Here is a 16,863-nt window from a genome sequence, read left to right on the forward strand (position 1 = left end):
CCAAGAGGGATAAATGATTTAACTGAGTTAACTAGTTTACAGCAACAGACCCAGAGAAGCTCCTACATAAGGCCAGGAAAGGAATTTTAAATAAGAACATCACCATTCTCAACCCCCCTTTTATCTAGGTAGAAGCCCAGGAGGGGGCAAGTTGGAGGAACCCTATAAAGGCCACCTTGAACAAAGGAAAGGCGTGCATATGCTGCCGAGCCCATGTGCTGCTTGTGCCCACATGGCCAAGCACACGTGCCTGAGCACATATATTGCCCGCATCTCCCTCTTGAGATATGTACTTTCTTGCTTTCATGTTTAGCTGATAAGATGCTTTCTTGATGTATGGGAACTGGGAATGTCTTCTTAATTGGGAATGTTTCTTTTCTTGATAATTTGCTTTTGTATGCCTTGGTTGACTTTGGACTCTTTGTAAGTTACTTTTGCCTTTGGAATTGTTTTTCTTTGAGCACTGACCTGACTATGAAGTCAGGAAACTTCAGGCCCAGCTAGCTGGTAAAATAAAATCTCGATGTGTGGTTTGTATTCCCACTGGACTCTTTGTCTCTTTGAATATTGAGGGGTGGTCTTCGGTCCTAACAGTAATTATGGTAAATGGGTAGGAAATGTCTTATGACTTATGTGTCCAGAAAGCAGCCTGGAGCATGGCAGAAGTTAGGTAGTGGACTTCGGCTGCTGGGGCTGGGTCCCTTGGGGCGGGAAGGACTCTCGCCCACCCTCCTCTGGGGCGTCCCAAGTGAAAACAGCCTGGCAAGGAGAGCTGGTCTGCAGTACGTGAAAATTCCCATGCTTTTATTAAGGTGGCTGGTCCTGGAGGTCTTCGGCTGCCGGAGCCCTGGCCAGGGCGGGGACAAAAGCTCAACCCGCTCCCCTCCAAGGGGCCCTGGCGAGGAATAGCCAGGCATGGGGGCAGGAGACTGCGCTCTTCTCCTCCGGGAGCTGGTTTTTATTATCTCAGAGTCTTGACCGCTGATGGGATTACACGGCGCCAGGGGGCCAGTTGGTGGGTGTGACCCCCGCCTACTGGAATTTGGAGGATCTGGGTGGAGGATGCTTGACTCCAATCCGAGTAGGCTTGGAGATCTCGGTCCCGGAACCCACGTGGCTTTCTCCCTCTGCCGGAACCTTCAGGTGTGCGGAGAGTGGTCTCAGCATGGTGGTGGCTGGTCCTGGAGGTCTTCGGCTGCCAGGGCCCTGGCCAGGGCGGCGAGGAAAGCTCAACCCGCTCCCCTCCAAGGGGCCCCGGTGAGGAATAGCCAGGCGCGGGGGCAGGAGACTGGCCCCAGAACTGGATGTCTTATTATGACATCTCATTCCTACTTTGACAAACTGGCAGGCTACCGAATGTAGCCTGCCCACACGGCAGAGTCTGGGAAACTCCACGTGGCGTACCCAATATGCCAAACACCAGTAACAATGATGGGTCTCATTCTCCTAAAGAACCTTGAATATAACCTCAGGGCCAGGATGAAGGAGACGTTACTGGGGCCTGCTCGAGGCAATCGACGAATAACAGGATGATTTGTGATTGTGATTTGTGATTATTAAGGTAACTTTATTTCCTGTCAGCTTGTTATCAGGTATCGAACCTAGTCTTGACCTTAAGAGAACTTTATTCACAAGTGTGAAATCCTTGCAATTTTAATAGTAATGTATGTGTTTTAAAGGCAGGCAGGTAGATAGGGAAGGGCCCCATGGCAATGGAATTCTTGGGAAGTAATAAAACCAATAGCCCCAAGGTTGCAGAAAGCCCACTTTGTGAGCACACGGATTAAAGCCTGAAAGACTCTTCTCGGATGCCAACAGACACAGAGAAGCCTGGACCCCACTCTACAGAAGCCCCAGTGAGGACGAAGGTCAAAAAATGAATTTCAAATACCATTAACCAATCCCAATTCTACTCCTTTGGCAACTACACTAGCAATAGACTCTTACCTAGGGAAAAACTCTAAGTGGGGGACTTGGGGAAAAACCCTGTAAAAGCCAACTTGAACAAAGAAAGTGCACACATACACTATCCAACCCACATGATACTTGTGTACGTATGGCCAAAGATATGTGGTGCCGAGCACTTGTGTCACCCACATCTCTCCTCTGCCTTTGCAGCAGCCTGTGCTCTCTCTGCACAGCATGATGCTTTCTCTTTCTCACCCTCCTTCTGCTTCCTCAGAAAACCTCCAAATAAAATCTGTATCAATTTAACTGATAGTCTCCTCCTGAATTTCTTTTTCTGAGAGAGAGGCAAGGACCAGAAAAGCCTTGGTAGGACTGATTTTCCTTTCCTAAAAAAAGCAATTCCATTTTCCAGCCGGAGTCCTAAACTCCCTAAAAAATTGGGTGGTGGTGATTAACTCCTATGCTGACTAGAACAAGTAGATGTCAGGTATGGCTTGATGGACACCTAGTGGGGCTGGTGGGACACAGGTCTATGTCATGCAGGCACTCATGGCAGACTTTCAGTCGTAGCCTTCAGGTAAGTCACAAGGGGTACAGTGACATCAATAGGAAACAACATTGAGGTCTGAAATTGACCTACATTATGACCCACATCTACTTCTCATGCAAGAGATCAGATGAGAGAACTGAAAGAAGAGTCAATGGTCTCAGGGACCTGGGGAAGAGGGAGTAGCTCAATCTGAATCTTAGTGATCAAGAGGGCAGAGAGTGAGGTTTTGTGCTCACTTCTCCTTTGCTTTTGTCACTGTGGGTACCCACTACTGTAGCTTACACCACAATAATACTCAGCCTCATCCACAGATTGGACATTTGAGATGGTTAAGTAGCGGTCAGCCCCTGAGCTGGAGCCTGAGAAGCGATCAGGTATGTTGTCCCCTTTGCTGAAGGTTCCATCACTGTTAACTCGCATCAGATAAATTGGGCGCTTGTCTTGAATCTGTTGATACCACTCAATATAGTAGTTGTGGTGCTCCTGGCTTAAGGTACACGTGAACTTGGTTGAGGCTCCAGGTGAGACAGAGGCAGAAGGGGTCTGGGTCACCACAGGCACAGCACAAAATCCTGGAACAGAAAATAAAAAATAATGCTGAATTCACTGAGAGAGGTCAAATAGTCCCCTGGACTCTTCTTGGAGGGAAAAAGAGGAGAGGGGACCCCTTAATTTTGGGATGCCCTAACCTTGGGAGAAAATGAATGGCAGAAGGTAGAAGAGAACCCAGGCCATGTTGAGAGAGGTTTCCAATAGCGCTCTCCTAAAACTGTCCAGATGCACTGGTGTCTCCTCTGTTCTCTGTATCCTCTCTTCATGCAGTCACAAAAGGGTGGAGCCTTGAATGCAAATCTGTTTTTCATTCATCATTAACCTCAAACTGACAATTTTGTGAGGTTCCAAATAAAGCGTCAGCTGTGGGTTTTTTTTCTGGGAGTTCATTCCATTATGAAGCATTTTTAGAAAAAGCTTCAGACACCTGTTTTTCACTTAATGCAGCACAAGAGACTTAAATGTACTGATTATGAAAAAGCACTCCTCTGCCTCCTAGTGGTTCCAGAATGAATGCCATCCTCCTTCTTTGGTGGTGGTTAAACAGGACAGCACCTCTTGAACCTTAAGCGGGGGGAGAGACAGACACAAAGTGATGGTTCTCATGTGCAGGATATATAGAAATATAACTATGGGATAATGAATGCCTAAAGACAATGGAAAGAGAGAACTTGAGAACTGGTATTCAATAGAAGACATGCAACTCGAGGGGGCTTGGGATAGGACAAGAAGGGAGCAATGTCTATGGGAGAGGGAGTTGTCCTGTGGGGTTAGCTTTGGGCGTTTACAGTCCCTCACTGTCCGTTCATGCTGTAGGAAGGGATCATGTCTCCAGTCATGTCCTTAGCATCTCTCACTGTGATTTTCCCTCATAACGGATAGAAGTGTTGGGGGCCAAGACTGTCTTGGACCTGGATGCAGGCCTGACAACAGTCACCATGAGGCTAAGCACCTGTACCTGGGAAGGGCCCCTGGGTGTGAAACAAAGTTGAAGTGATTGTGTTTTACCATACAGAGGGACCATCGGTGTTGGGATTTGTGATCACCTCTAAGGTACTCTGGCTCAGGGGAGACAAGGCTTTTTGACTACAACTTTGGCTCCCTTCTTTGGCAAGTCAGCTGTGAAGTCAGTGTTTTCTATCTTGGGATGGGACAGGAGCAGAGGAGAAAGTGGGGGTGGGTCCCTGACCTGCAGTGACATTGGTGATATTCTCCTGTGAATTTCTACAGAACTCTGTGGAAGCCCCAGGAGACCATGGATTAGTGGGGAACACCTCTTTTAGGGTCTCTGGGGAAGTTGGGCATTGAACATGAAATGTGGCCCCCAATTCTGCTGTGGTGGGAAGCCCCAAATGGAGCAGCAGGGACTATAGCTGTCTTTGCATGAGCGGCAGGGGCTTCGAGACAGAAATTTGCCTATAAATAAATGAGCATGAAGAGTATCATGCTTAGTGAAATGAGTCACAAGGAAAAGGACAGATATCGAATGACTACATTCATTTCTGGTACAAATAATGTATATATACATAGGCAGATATATACATATATATATTAGAAGAATAATATCATGGCTAGGGAAAAAAGGGATTAGGAAGACTGGCCAATGGTTGGAAGTAACCACAAGTGAGTGGGGGGGGGCAGTAGGTAAGATAGAGAAGAGACCGTCAAGACAATAATGCCTGGGAATGATTATGCTGGACAAGATCTGAGGGTTAAAAGTAGGTAAAGGATATTCTTGGTAACTATTCAGTATCAGTATTGCAAACCACAATGTCCAAAGAGAGTGAGAAAGACAGTGAAACAGAGAGAGAGAGAAACAAAGAGAGAGACGGAGAGAAGAAGAGTGCCTGCCATAGAGGCCGGCAGGGGGTGTAGGGTGCATGGTGATGGGAGGTAAGTTGGGGACACTGGCCTGGGATATGTACATGGTGGAGGGACAGTGTTGGAATACTTTATAACTGATATCCAATCATTAACAGGTTTGTAATGTTCTATCTCACAGTGATTCAGTTAAAAAGCTAAGAAACTGAAGAAAAAGAAGATTGGATCCAATAATGGGGTGGGGAAAGGATAGGTTGATTTCTAAAAAATAAGTAAATAAATAAAACTGAAACAGAAGATATCTATGAAAGAGGTATAATACAGTAGTCAAAACACAATGTAATGAAAGTATGGGGGAAACCCTTACTTTTATTTATTTATTTTATTTTATTCTTTTTTTGCTTTTTGGGTCACACCTGGAGATGCTCAGGGGTTACTGCTGGCTCATGCACTCAGGAATTGCTCCTGCCGGTGCTCGGGGGACCATATGGGATGCTGTGAATTGAACCTGTGTCGGCCATGTTGGCTGTGTGCAAGGCAAATGCCTTACCCTCTGTGCTATCGCTCCAGACCTGGAAAACCTTACTTTTAGAACCTGAGAGAAAGAGCGTGGGCTCAGGATAGGAAGAAAGACCATTTCAAGGTACCTCCCCTCTCACTGTCTGTCACAAGGCACACGTGGCTTTTCTGTTGTGCCTGTTGTGCCTACTATTTACCACCTTGAGACAATCTTTCCTCCAAGTTGTTTAAGGTGAAATATTCTGGATCTGCAAAAGCATGTTATCCAACTGTGTTTTTTTCCTAGAAAGAGATGGGTTTGAGAAACACTCTAATCAGTATTGATTATTCTTCTCTAGAAGAGAATGAAAATATAATTTCCTTAATTGTCGGTATTTATTTTGCCAAGGATAGTAATATGAGCCAAATATATAACTCTTCTACATTTGAAAGTCTCATGCTACCTGTGGAATTTGAGAACACGTGTTAACTGATACTTAAAAGATTGGCTAATTTAGCAATGGATTAATGGTTTAACAAAAATAATTCTAGTTATAAAATTCAACATCAAATATTCATAACTAGGGATAAGGTATTGATGGATACATGTTATAAGATGAATGATCTTGAAGCATTTGTGAGAACTAAGAGACATCTAACATAGTCACTCCTTTATGAAACTATCAACACGAAATCAGATGAAGCAAGTGCATTGAAGGTGAATAAAGATTTGCAGATGATGAAATGCTAAGGAGGAGATCAATCAGGTAGTACTGGAGATGTTCGATGTATTTATTTAGGAGGATAAATACATTATAGAAAAATGGTATAACTGGATGTGGATGTAGGAAAATTTGTGGATATGGGAAATCAACTGAGTTATATTCCTTAAATGTTGAGACTATAGAATATAAATTCTACAGAAAAAAAGTACCCAAACTTATTTGAAGTTAGATACTAATTTCTAAAATGTTCATAACTGAGCCGGTTTTCAACCCCTGATCTGCGTGGGACGGGCACAGAGGCCCAGCTCTGGGCAACAAAGCTGAACGGCTCCAATTCCAACAGGTACAGCCCGCCCCCAAGGGCCTGGGTTCCTCTCTGGGCACGCGCAGCTAGAAACAGCCCCTAGACAGCCGGTTTTCAACCCCTGATCTGCGTGGGACGGGCACAGAGGCCCAGCTCTGGGCAACAAAGCTGAACGGCTCCAATTCCAACAGGTACAGCCCGCCCCCAAGGGCCTGGGTTCCTCTCTGGGCACGCGCAGCTAGAAACAGCCCCTAGACAGCCGGTTTTCAACCCCTGATCTGCGTGGGACGGGCACAGAGGCCCAGCTCTGGGCAACAAAGCTGAACGGCTCCAATTCCAAACAGGAGACATTCCCAACTCCTCGCCCAGTGCCAGGGACTCTTTCCGGAGCCGCGGCCGCTAATGCGGCCGCGAAATATTTTCCCACTACATATGCCATAGGAAACATAAGCTAACTTCTTAGATGGAAACTTCTCTATTTTAGCTCAGCCACTAGAAACACAGTTGCCAATAACTCATAAGCCTATCTTAACTCACACTGCATATCAAGCAGAATAGTAACACTGAACGTGAAGGACTAAACCACACCTCTCACAATGGTAAAGCAACGCAAAAGCCCACCAAACATTCACATTGAAGAGTCTAGCCCAGATGACACCAACAGTACTGTAGTGTTAGACAACCTCTCTGACAAGGAATTCAGAAAGGAGCTACTTAGGATGCTTAGGGAATTAAAAGAAACAATGGAAAGCAATGCCAATAGAAGACAAGAGGATCTGAAGGCAGAAATGAGGAAAATGCAATCAGAAATGTCAGACCTGAAAAATCTCGTAGGCGAATTGAAAAGCTCAGTGGAAGGCCTCAGCAGCAGAGTAAGAGCGGCTGAGAACAGAATCAGTGAGCTCGAAGATGAAGTTCAGAGACTCTCCAGAAAAGAGCAGAAAATGGAAAAGAGACTCACAATTCGGGAACAGATGGCAAGAGAAGATCGTGATGAAGCCAAGAGGGGTAACATAAGAATTATTGGAGTCCCAGAGGGACAGGAAGAACACCTCGATGAAGAAGAAACTGTCAAAGACATCATTGCTACAACATTTCCAGAGCTGAAGAAAACTTGTGACCACATTCAGGAGGCCCGAAGGGTACCAGCTAGAAGAAATCCGAATAAAAATACCCCAAGACACATTCTGATCAAAATGACCAAAACCTTAGACAGAGACAAAATTCTGAAAGCAGCAAGATCGAAGAAAGAAATCTCTTACAAAGGAGCATCCTTAAAATTCACAGCTGATTTTTCTGATGAAACCCTCATGGCCCGAAAACAGTGGTGGGACATAGTAAAAAAACTCAATGAAATAAATGCCTCCCCCAAAATACTTTTCCCAGCAAGACTCTCATTCATAATAGAAGGAACAACACACAGTTTCACAGACAAACAACAGCTCAGGAACTTCATAGACTCAAAACCATGGTTACAAGAACAGCTAAATGGGCTACTTTAAGGCAAGAAAGGCCCCTCAAATACACCAAATTTTAACATAACAATGGGACAAAATCCCATAACAATAATCTCTCTCAATGTCAATGGGCTAAACGCACCAATTAAAAGACATAGAGTGGCAGGATGGATTAGAAAATTGAACCCAACATTCTGCTGCCTGCAAGAAATGCATCTCAATAGTCAAAGCAAACACAGACTCAGAGTCAAAGGCTGGAAAACAATCCTACAGGCAAACAGCTCCCATAAAAAAGCTGGGGTAGCCATCCTTATATCAGACCACATCGATTTCAGAGTGAGGAAGGTCATAAGAGACAGTGAAGGCCATTTCTTATTGATCAGAGGATCTGTACAACAGGAAGAACTTACAATAATAAATGTATATGCACCTAATGAGAGACCAGCAAAGTACTTAAAACAACTACTCATAGATTTGGAAAAAGACATCAATAGCAACACAATACTAGTGGGAGACTTCAACACTGCTTTGTCACCTCTTGATAGATCAACCAGACTCAAGCTTAGCAAGGACATACTTCATTTGAGGGAAACAATGGAAGAAAGGGACTTAGTAGATATATACAGGACACTTCATCCACAAAAAGCTGAATACACATTCTTCTCAAGCGTACATGGAACATTCTCCAAGATAGACCACATGCTGAGCCACAAAACATGCCTCCATAAAATTAAGAAGGTAGAGATTGTATCAACAATCTTCTCAGACCATAATGCGCTGAAATTAGAAGTAAATCACACACAAAAACAGAAAACTAAATCAAACACCTGGAAATTAAACAGTGCACTATTGAACAACGAGTGGATTAGACAGGAAATCAAAGAGGAAATCAAAAGATTCCTAGAAACGAATGAAAATGAGAACACGAGTTACCAAAACTTATGGGACACAGCAAAGGCTGTGTTAAGAGGAAAGTTTATAGCTCTACAAGCATTCCTCAGGAAGGAGGAGCGAGCACACATAAGTAACCTAACCTCACAGCTTAAGAGCTTGGAGAAGGACCAACAAAAGGAGCACAACCCGAACAGGAGAAAGGAAATAATAAAACTAAGAGCAGAGATTAACGAGATGGAAACCCAAAAAACAATCTGAAAGATCAATGAAACCAAGAGCTGGTTCTTCGAGAAAATTAACAAGATCGATAAGCCTCTAGCAAAACTCACAAAGAAAGGGAGAGAGAAAACCTCCCCAAGCACAAAAGTCCTGGCCCGGATGGATTCACTAGTGAATTCTTCCAAATCTTTAAAGAGGACTTACTCCCAATGCTCTTTAAGCTTTTCCACGAAATTGAAATATCAAAAACACTTCCAAACAGTTTCTACGAAGCAAATATCACACTGATACCAAAAGCAGACAGAGATACCACAAAGAAAGAGAATTACAGGCCGATATCCCTGATGAACACAGATGCAAAGATCCTCAACAAACTACTAGCAAATAGAATCCAACTACTCATTAAAAAGATCATACACCATGACCAAGTAGGATTCATCCCAGGTATGCAAGGATGGTTTAACATTCGGAAATCAATCAACATAATCCACCATATCAACAAAAGAAAAGATAAAATGCATATGATCATATCAATAGATGCAGAGAAAGCATTTGATAAGATCCAGCACCCCTTTATGATGAAAACCCTAGCCAAAATGGGTATAGAGGGGACCTTCATCAACATAATTAAAGCCATCTACCACAAGCCTACAGCAAACATCATCCTCAATGGGGAAAAACTGAGAGCCTTCCCTCTAAGATCAGGGACGAGACAGGGATGCCCACTCTCTCCACTGCTGTTCAATATAGTACTGGAAGTACTTGCAATAGCGATTAGGCAGGAAAAAGATATTAAGGGCATTCAGGTAGGAAAGGAAGAAATCAAGCTCTCACTATTCGCAGATGATATGATACTCTACTTAGAGAACCCAATAACTTCCACCAAAAAACTCCTAGAAACAATAGACTCGTATAGTAAAGTTGCAGGTTATAAAATCAATACCCAAAAGTCCATGGCTTTTCTATACGCAAACAGTGAGAGAGAAGAAAGCAACATGAAAAAAACAATCCCATTCACAATTGTGCCCCAGAAAATCAAGTACCTAGGAATCAGCTTAACTAAGGAAGTAAAGGACCTGTACAGAGAAAACTACAAAACGCTACTTCAGGAAATAAAAGAGGACATGAGGAAATGGAAAGTTATCCCCTGCTCATGGGTCGGGAGACTTAACATTGTCAAAATGGCAATACTACCGAAAGCATTGTATAAATTCAATGCAATCCCTATAAGGATACCCATGACATTCTTCAAAGAAATGGAGCAAACACTCTTGAAATTTATATGGAACAATAAGCCCCCACGAATAGCTAAAGCAATTCTTGGGAAAAAGAAAATGGGAGGAATCAACCTCCCGAACTTCAAACTGTACTTCAAAGCAGTAATAATTAAAACAGCATGGTACTGGAACAAAGGCAGAACTGCAGACCAATGGAACAGGGTTGAATACACTGACATCTCTCCTCAATCATATGCTCATCTAATCTCTGATAAAGGTGCAAGTAATGTGAATTGGAGTAAGGAAAGCCTCTTTAATAAATTGTGTTGGCATCACTGGACGGCTACATGCAAAAAAATAGGCTCAGAACTCTGCCTAACACCATGTACAAAAGTAAGATCAAAATGGATTAAAGACCTCAACATCAGACCAGAAACCATAAGGTACATTGAAGATAAAGTTGGCAAAACCCTCCATGACATTGAAGCTAATGGTATCTTCAAAGATGCCACGCCACTGGCCGAGCAAGTGAAAACAGAGATAGATAAATGGGACTATCTTAAACTAAGAAGCTTCTGCACCTCCAAAGAAACAGTGACCAAAATACAAAGACAGTCTACAGAATGGGAAAGGATATTCACCGAATACACATCTGACAAGGGGTTGATATCCAGGATATACAAAATACTGGTTAAACTCCACAAGAAGAAAACATCCAACCCCATCCAAAAATGGGGCAATGAAATGAACAGAAACTTTCTCAAAGAAGAAATCCGAATGGCAAAAAAGCACATGAGAAAATGCTCTACATCATTAATCATCAGGGAGATGCAGATCAAAACCACAATGAGATACCATCTCACACCTCAGAGACTGGCCCATATTCAAAAGAACAAAAGCAACCGATGCTGGCGTGGATGTGGCGAGAAAGGGACACTCCTTCACTGTTGGTGGGAATGTCCACTGGTTCAGCCCTTCTGGAAAACAGTATGGACGATTCTCAAAAAATTAGAAATTGAGATCCCATTTGACCCAGCAATACCACTCCTGGGAATTTATCCCAGAGAGGCAAAAATGTATAGTCGAAGTGACATCTGCACTTGTTTGTTCATTGCAGCACTCTTTACAATAGCCAGAAACTGGAAGAAACCTGAATGCCCAAGAACAGATGACTGGTTAAAGAAACTTTGGTACATCTACACAATGGAGTACTATGTAGCTCTTAGAAAAGATGAAGTCATGAACTTTACATACAAGTGGTACAATATGGAAAGTATCATGCTAAGCGAAATGAGTCAGAAAGAGAGGGATAGACATAGAAAGATTGCATTCATCTGGGGGATATAAAGTAACAAAGTATGAGATTAATACCCAAGAATAGCTGAGATCAGCACCAGGAGGATTACTCCATAACTTAGAGGCCAGCCGGGTATCCTAGAGGAAAGGGCTGTTCAGATAGAGAAGGGAGCACCAAATAAAGGATGTTTGGAGGATCCTCCCAGGAGGGGAGATGCATGTCGAAAGTAGACTATGGACTGAACATGTTTGTCACTCAATGCCTCTTTTGCAGACCACAACACCCAAAAGGAGAGAGAGAACACAGGGGATTGCCCTGCCACAGAGACAGGGGGCATGGGGGGATGGGGGTGGGAGGGATATTATCCATGGTGGTGGAAAATGGGCACTGGTGGAGGGATGGGCATCTGATCATTGTATAATTGAAACCAAAGCATAAAAAATTGTAAATCTACAACTTTAAAAAAAATAAAATAAAATAAAGGGGAAAAAAAATAAAATAAAATAAAATAAAGGGAAAAAAAGAAAAAAAAAAGAAAATGTTCATAACTTAATTTTGGACATGCTGATATATAAAGTTATTGAATTAGTTAAATATATAACAAACAGCAAATATAGCAAATTGTTTAAATTGGTCAATAGAAAGTTTACAGGAAGGCTCACCTCCCACAGCTGCTACCATATTGACTTAGCCACCAGCCCTGCTCTACTGATTTATTACTTAGTCTCTGAGGAGATGCACACTTTGCAGAAAAAATTTATGGAAACATCAGTCCTTGCAGCATAAAACTCTGGGATGCCCTTGAGAGGTGGGCAGGTCTCGGCAGCCACATCAACAGCCCCCCCTCTCCCCCGCTGCAGTCACACCAAGAGTTCAACTTCACCACTTCCCTAATACTCTCTGCAGAGATCCCAAACTGCAACAAACTGAAAATAATTTCAGGCACACAAGTGCCCAGGCTGAGAACTCTGGAGTCTTCTGGGAGTCAGTGTGTTTAGTCTCTCCTCACACTTGCCCCGACATTCAAACCTATCTCAATACGTGCCACCACATCAACTCATTGACCCAGACAATAGATCCTGACGTCTCTAAGCCCCACAACACCTTCTAATTACTTAATACTGAAATTCCAGTACAAGCACAACAAATTATATGGGATAGAAACCAACTAAACTCAACAATCAAAAGCAATATACACAGAATGCCTAATAGCAACAAACAACGTAGTAAATTTCTTGATAAGGATTTAACAACCCATGATTCTATATAATAAATTTTATATAATATAGATTTTATACTTATTCATATTAATATTGAAAATTGGTTATCTAATCAATTTTAACTCTAGAACTGTAGCACTGTTCTCCCATTATTCCTCGATTTGCTGAAGCAGGCACCAGTAATATCTCCACTGTGAGAGTTGTTGTTACTGTTTTTTGGCATATCAAATATGCCACGGGTGATTGCCAGGCTCTGCCGTTCAGGTCTTATACTCTTGGTAACTTGCTGGGCTCTCCAAGAGGGATGGAGAAATGTAACCCAGGTCGGCTGCATGCAAGGCAAAAGCCCTATCTGCTGTACTATCGCTCCAGCCCTTTAACTCTAGAATTGTATAATAGTTGTGACTTTTGTCTACATTAAAATAAATTAAAAATCTTTTAAGATTTGTTAAAAAAGAGGGTCATACCCACAAACTGCCCTGTGATGCCATATAATCTCATCAACAGCCATGATCCAGAGTGTCAGAAATAAATCTCCCGGAAGAGAATAAAATAGAACGATATGCCACAGGGATGCCTACAGATCCTGGGCCAGGCTGTCTTAATCACGGCACTTTGGAGGGTGGCAGTGAGTTTCCCACCCCACCCCCACAGAGCCCTGACAGCCAAAATCCTCTAGAACTCAATCACCATCATGCTTGTGGCTGCTCTACGGAGACTCAGAGAGTGAATCTGCTGTACAATCTTATTCTGAATTTTAGGATTCCTGGAGTGAATGTGGCTGTGCGACCTTCTATACTCTACACCACTGTTGTACCAAGAGTAGCACACAATGTATAATGGGGCTTAAAGTAGAAGTAGTAGTCACCCAATCTCTTACATATGCACACAAACAAGGCTCAAATCTTTAAAAAAAATGTTGATAATCTCTTATACAAGGACTTAAAGGCTCCAGGACGAAATACAACAATCTTCACACATTTTGCTCTATGGAAACATCATTGGACCATTTTTAGTGGATTATTGAAAAGAAGCAATACAAAATTAATTCTTCTTTGGGTGCATGGTTTGAGATTTGAGGTGGAAACATTTGGAATATGGTGGTGGGAAGGTGAAATGACAGTGGGATTGGTATTAGAATACTAAATGCAATGAATTATTGTGAACAACTTTAATAACAAACTAAATTAAAATATTTTTAAGAGGCCGGAGTGATAGCACAGTGGGTAGGGTGTTTGTTTTGCCGGCCTGTTGTTCAATCCCCGGCATCCCATATGGTCCCCCAAGTACTGCCAGGAATAATTCCTGAGTGCAGAGGCAGGAATAACCCCTGAGCATCTCTGGGTGTGACCCAAAAAGCAAAAAAAAATTTAAAGAAAACCTGTATGAATTCAGTAATGTCTTTAAAATTTATTAGTTTCTTATTATTTATTTCAACTTAAAATCAATCACACAAATCACACAACCATCCTTTTATTCGTCGATTGCCTGGAGCAGACCCCAGTAATGTCTCCTTTGTCCTAGCCCTGAGATTTTTTTAAAAAGTGCCATATTCAAGGCTCTTTCAGAGTTAGCAGAATGAGAACCTTCATTGTTACTGGTATTTGGCATATTGGGTACGCCACGGGGAGTTTGCCAGACTCTGCCGTGTGGGCAGGTTACATTCAGTAGCCTGCCAGTTTGTCCAAAGTAGGAATGAGATGATAAGATGTCGCGTGGCCGCGAATGCAGCAGTGCACGCTTCCGGGAGCTGGATTTTATAGTCTCTGAGTCCAGGCCGTTGATGGGATTACACGGCGCCAGGGTGCCAGTTGGTGGGTGTGACCCCCGCCTACTGGAATTTGGAGGATCAGGGTGGAGGATGGCTGCTGACTGGGCTTCTCCCAGATGGATCCAATTTAAAATCATTAATTAAAAAATACCCTCCAAGTGTCGGAAAGAAGGACATCAAGGGAACTTTCAGCGGTTTTTGGTTCACTACCCTGTGTACAGCAGCTACTGTGGAAAGTGCTACTACTTGTAAATGAGCTACAGTAATAATCTGCCTCATCCTCAGGCTTAAGCCCAGAGATAGTCAGGGTCGCTGTGTTGCCAGACATGGAGCCAGAGAAGCGATCAGGGATCCCTGTTGGCTGATTGTTGACATAATATATTAGCAATTTGGGGGCTGTGCCGTTCTGCTGCTGAAACCAGGAGACATAGTTATATCCCCCAATGTCATTGCTGGTTCCTGTACAGGAGATGGTGACTGTCTGTCCCTGAGTCCCAGACACTGAGGGAGGTTGAGTTAGGACATTTTGGGCCCAGGTTCCTGAAGAGAGAGAAACAATACACTGGTGAATTCAGGCTGGTTCTGAATGAACCCGAGGAAGGGAGACAAAGGGTGAAGTGATTCCAGATGTGCCCAGTCCCTTTCCAAAACCTCACCTGGGCCCTGACTGAGGAGGCTGAGGAGGAGAAGAGCCCAGGTCATGATGGAGATGCCCAGCCTGCTGACACCGCAACCCTGGGCCTGGCTCTCTCCCAGCTCTTATCCCTCCCCTGCCCCAGAGAAGGGATGGGTCTGCATGCAAAGCTGCTTCCTGCACCTGCCTCTGGTCACCCCTCTCTGGCCTGGCCTTGGCCTCCAGATGATTCTGCATTACTTTAAAAAATCATGATTTGTGTTTATTTCTCTTGATTTATTATCTTATTTTGGCACTGATGGGGGCATGGCGTGATATTCCCAGTGATACTCTGATAACAAGGCTGGCAGTTCAATGCCCAGGCTGAGTCGTGCTGTGAACCAAGTACACTTGCTCGGGACCCCAAGGCCAAACCCAGTAGAGTGATTGGTACCAGAGATTGAAACAGATTAATTCTGATTAATTAATTAATGTACAAATTAATTAATTTTAATTAATTAGAAAATTATCAAATTAATTCTCCTTGATACAAATTTTTCTCATACAAACCTTTAGATATCTAATTTGAAGAGAAAAATAAATGTGCTGACATCTCATGCATTCATGACCTTCCTAATCTTCTGGGACTTTGCTTGTGATGTGACTGCATCAATGATCACTCAATACAGTGTTACTCCAGGAAATGCCCTCTCGTGGATGCCCATGTTTCAGATTTTCTCTAACATTGGCAAAGTTAAGTTACCTTTTGTGTAAACTCCTGCTCTTGATGGTTACCTTTCGGTGGTGAGTCTCTCAGGTGCATACTTGTCACCACTCCAACCACACATGTTTGTGCTGATGCATCTGTTGTCCTGAGTCCCAGAAGCAGATTGTCACTCCCAGATTACTCACCCACAGATAGCAGGGAGGGAGTCCTTTCAACAAACAAGAGCACTTGCCAGGAACAATAGGTTTTTATCTCTGTTTCTCTTCAGATCTCTTTGAAATATTCAACTTGTAACTTTATTTTATCCTACTTTGATATTTAGCGAGGGTCAAGTCTGAATTGTGTATCCCACAGTAGATGTTACATGGAGATAGTAATCCGAGAGACAGAGAAAGCACAGGCTTGATTTTTCTGCAAATCTATCCGTACAGTATGGTATTTATGAACAGTGATATTATCCAAGAACAGTTTTCCAATTTATCTTTTATTTGTGAGTAGGCCACAAGCAATAGTTTTCAAACTTCTTGGGTGGTTTTCTTCTAGATCAATACATTCATAGACATGTGATCCAATTTCTATGTGTAAATACTCTATGCTTATAAGTCCTCTTTGGGTTACTGTGGATACTATTTCATCTAGATGTTTCTAAAAATAATGTTTGATTCCCGTCTTTTTCTGCAACATATGACTAAAGCTTGGGTTTCCTTCTTTGTTAGCAGACCATGAACTACAATTCTTATTTTCTCAACCCTAACAGGATGCCAAAATGTGTGCTCAGTCTTTAAGTCTCTTGTCACTGAATTTCCTCATTTATATAGGATATGTCTGCGCCAACTGTCAGTTAGAAATGATGTGTGGATAAAAGTGCCACAAAAATGTATGGTTCAATTCAATGCACTTACCTGCTTTCTAGAATCATTCTTAGCCTCTCCAAATGATGTCTACTTTGGGTGTTCTACTCGGCCTTCAAGCAACATTTTCAAGTTTGCTGAGCTATTTGGTTGTTAACATGTAAGGGAAACTTAATGAATTATTTAATAATTTATCTTTCTTCCACTTCCAATCCCAATCCCAAAAACAATGAGGACCA

This window comes from Sorex fumeus, unplaced genomic scaffold (assembly GCF_029834395.1).
Source record: "Sorex fumeus unplaced genomic scaffold, SorFum_2.1 ptg000021l, whole genome shotgun sequence".
Lineage (NCBI taxonomy): Eukaryota > Metazoa > Chordata > Mammalia > Eulipotyphla > Soricidae > Sorex > Sorex fumeus.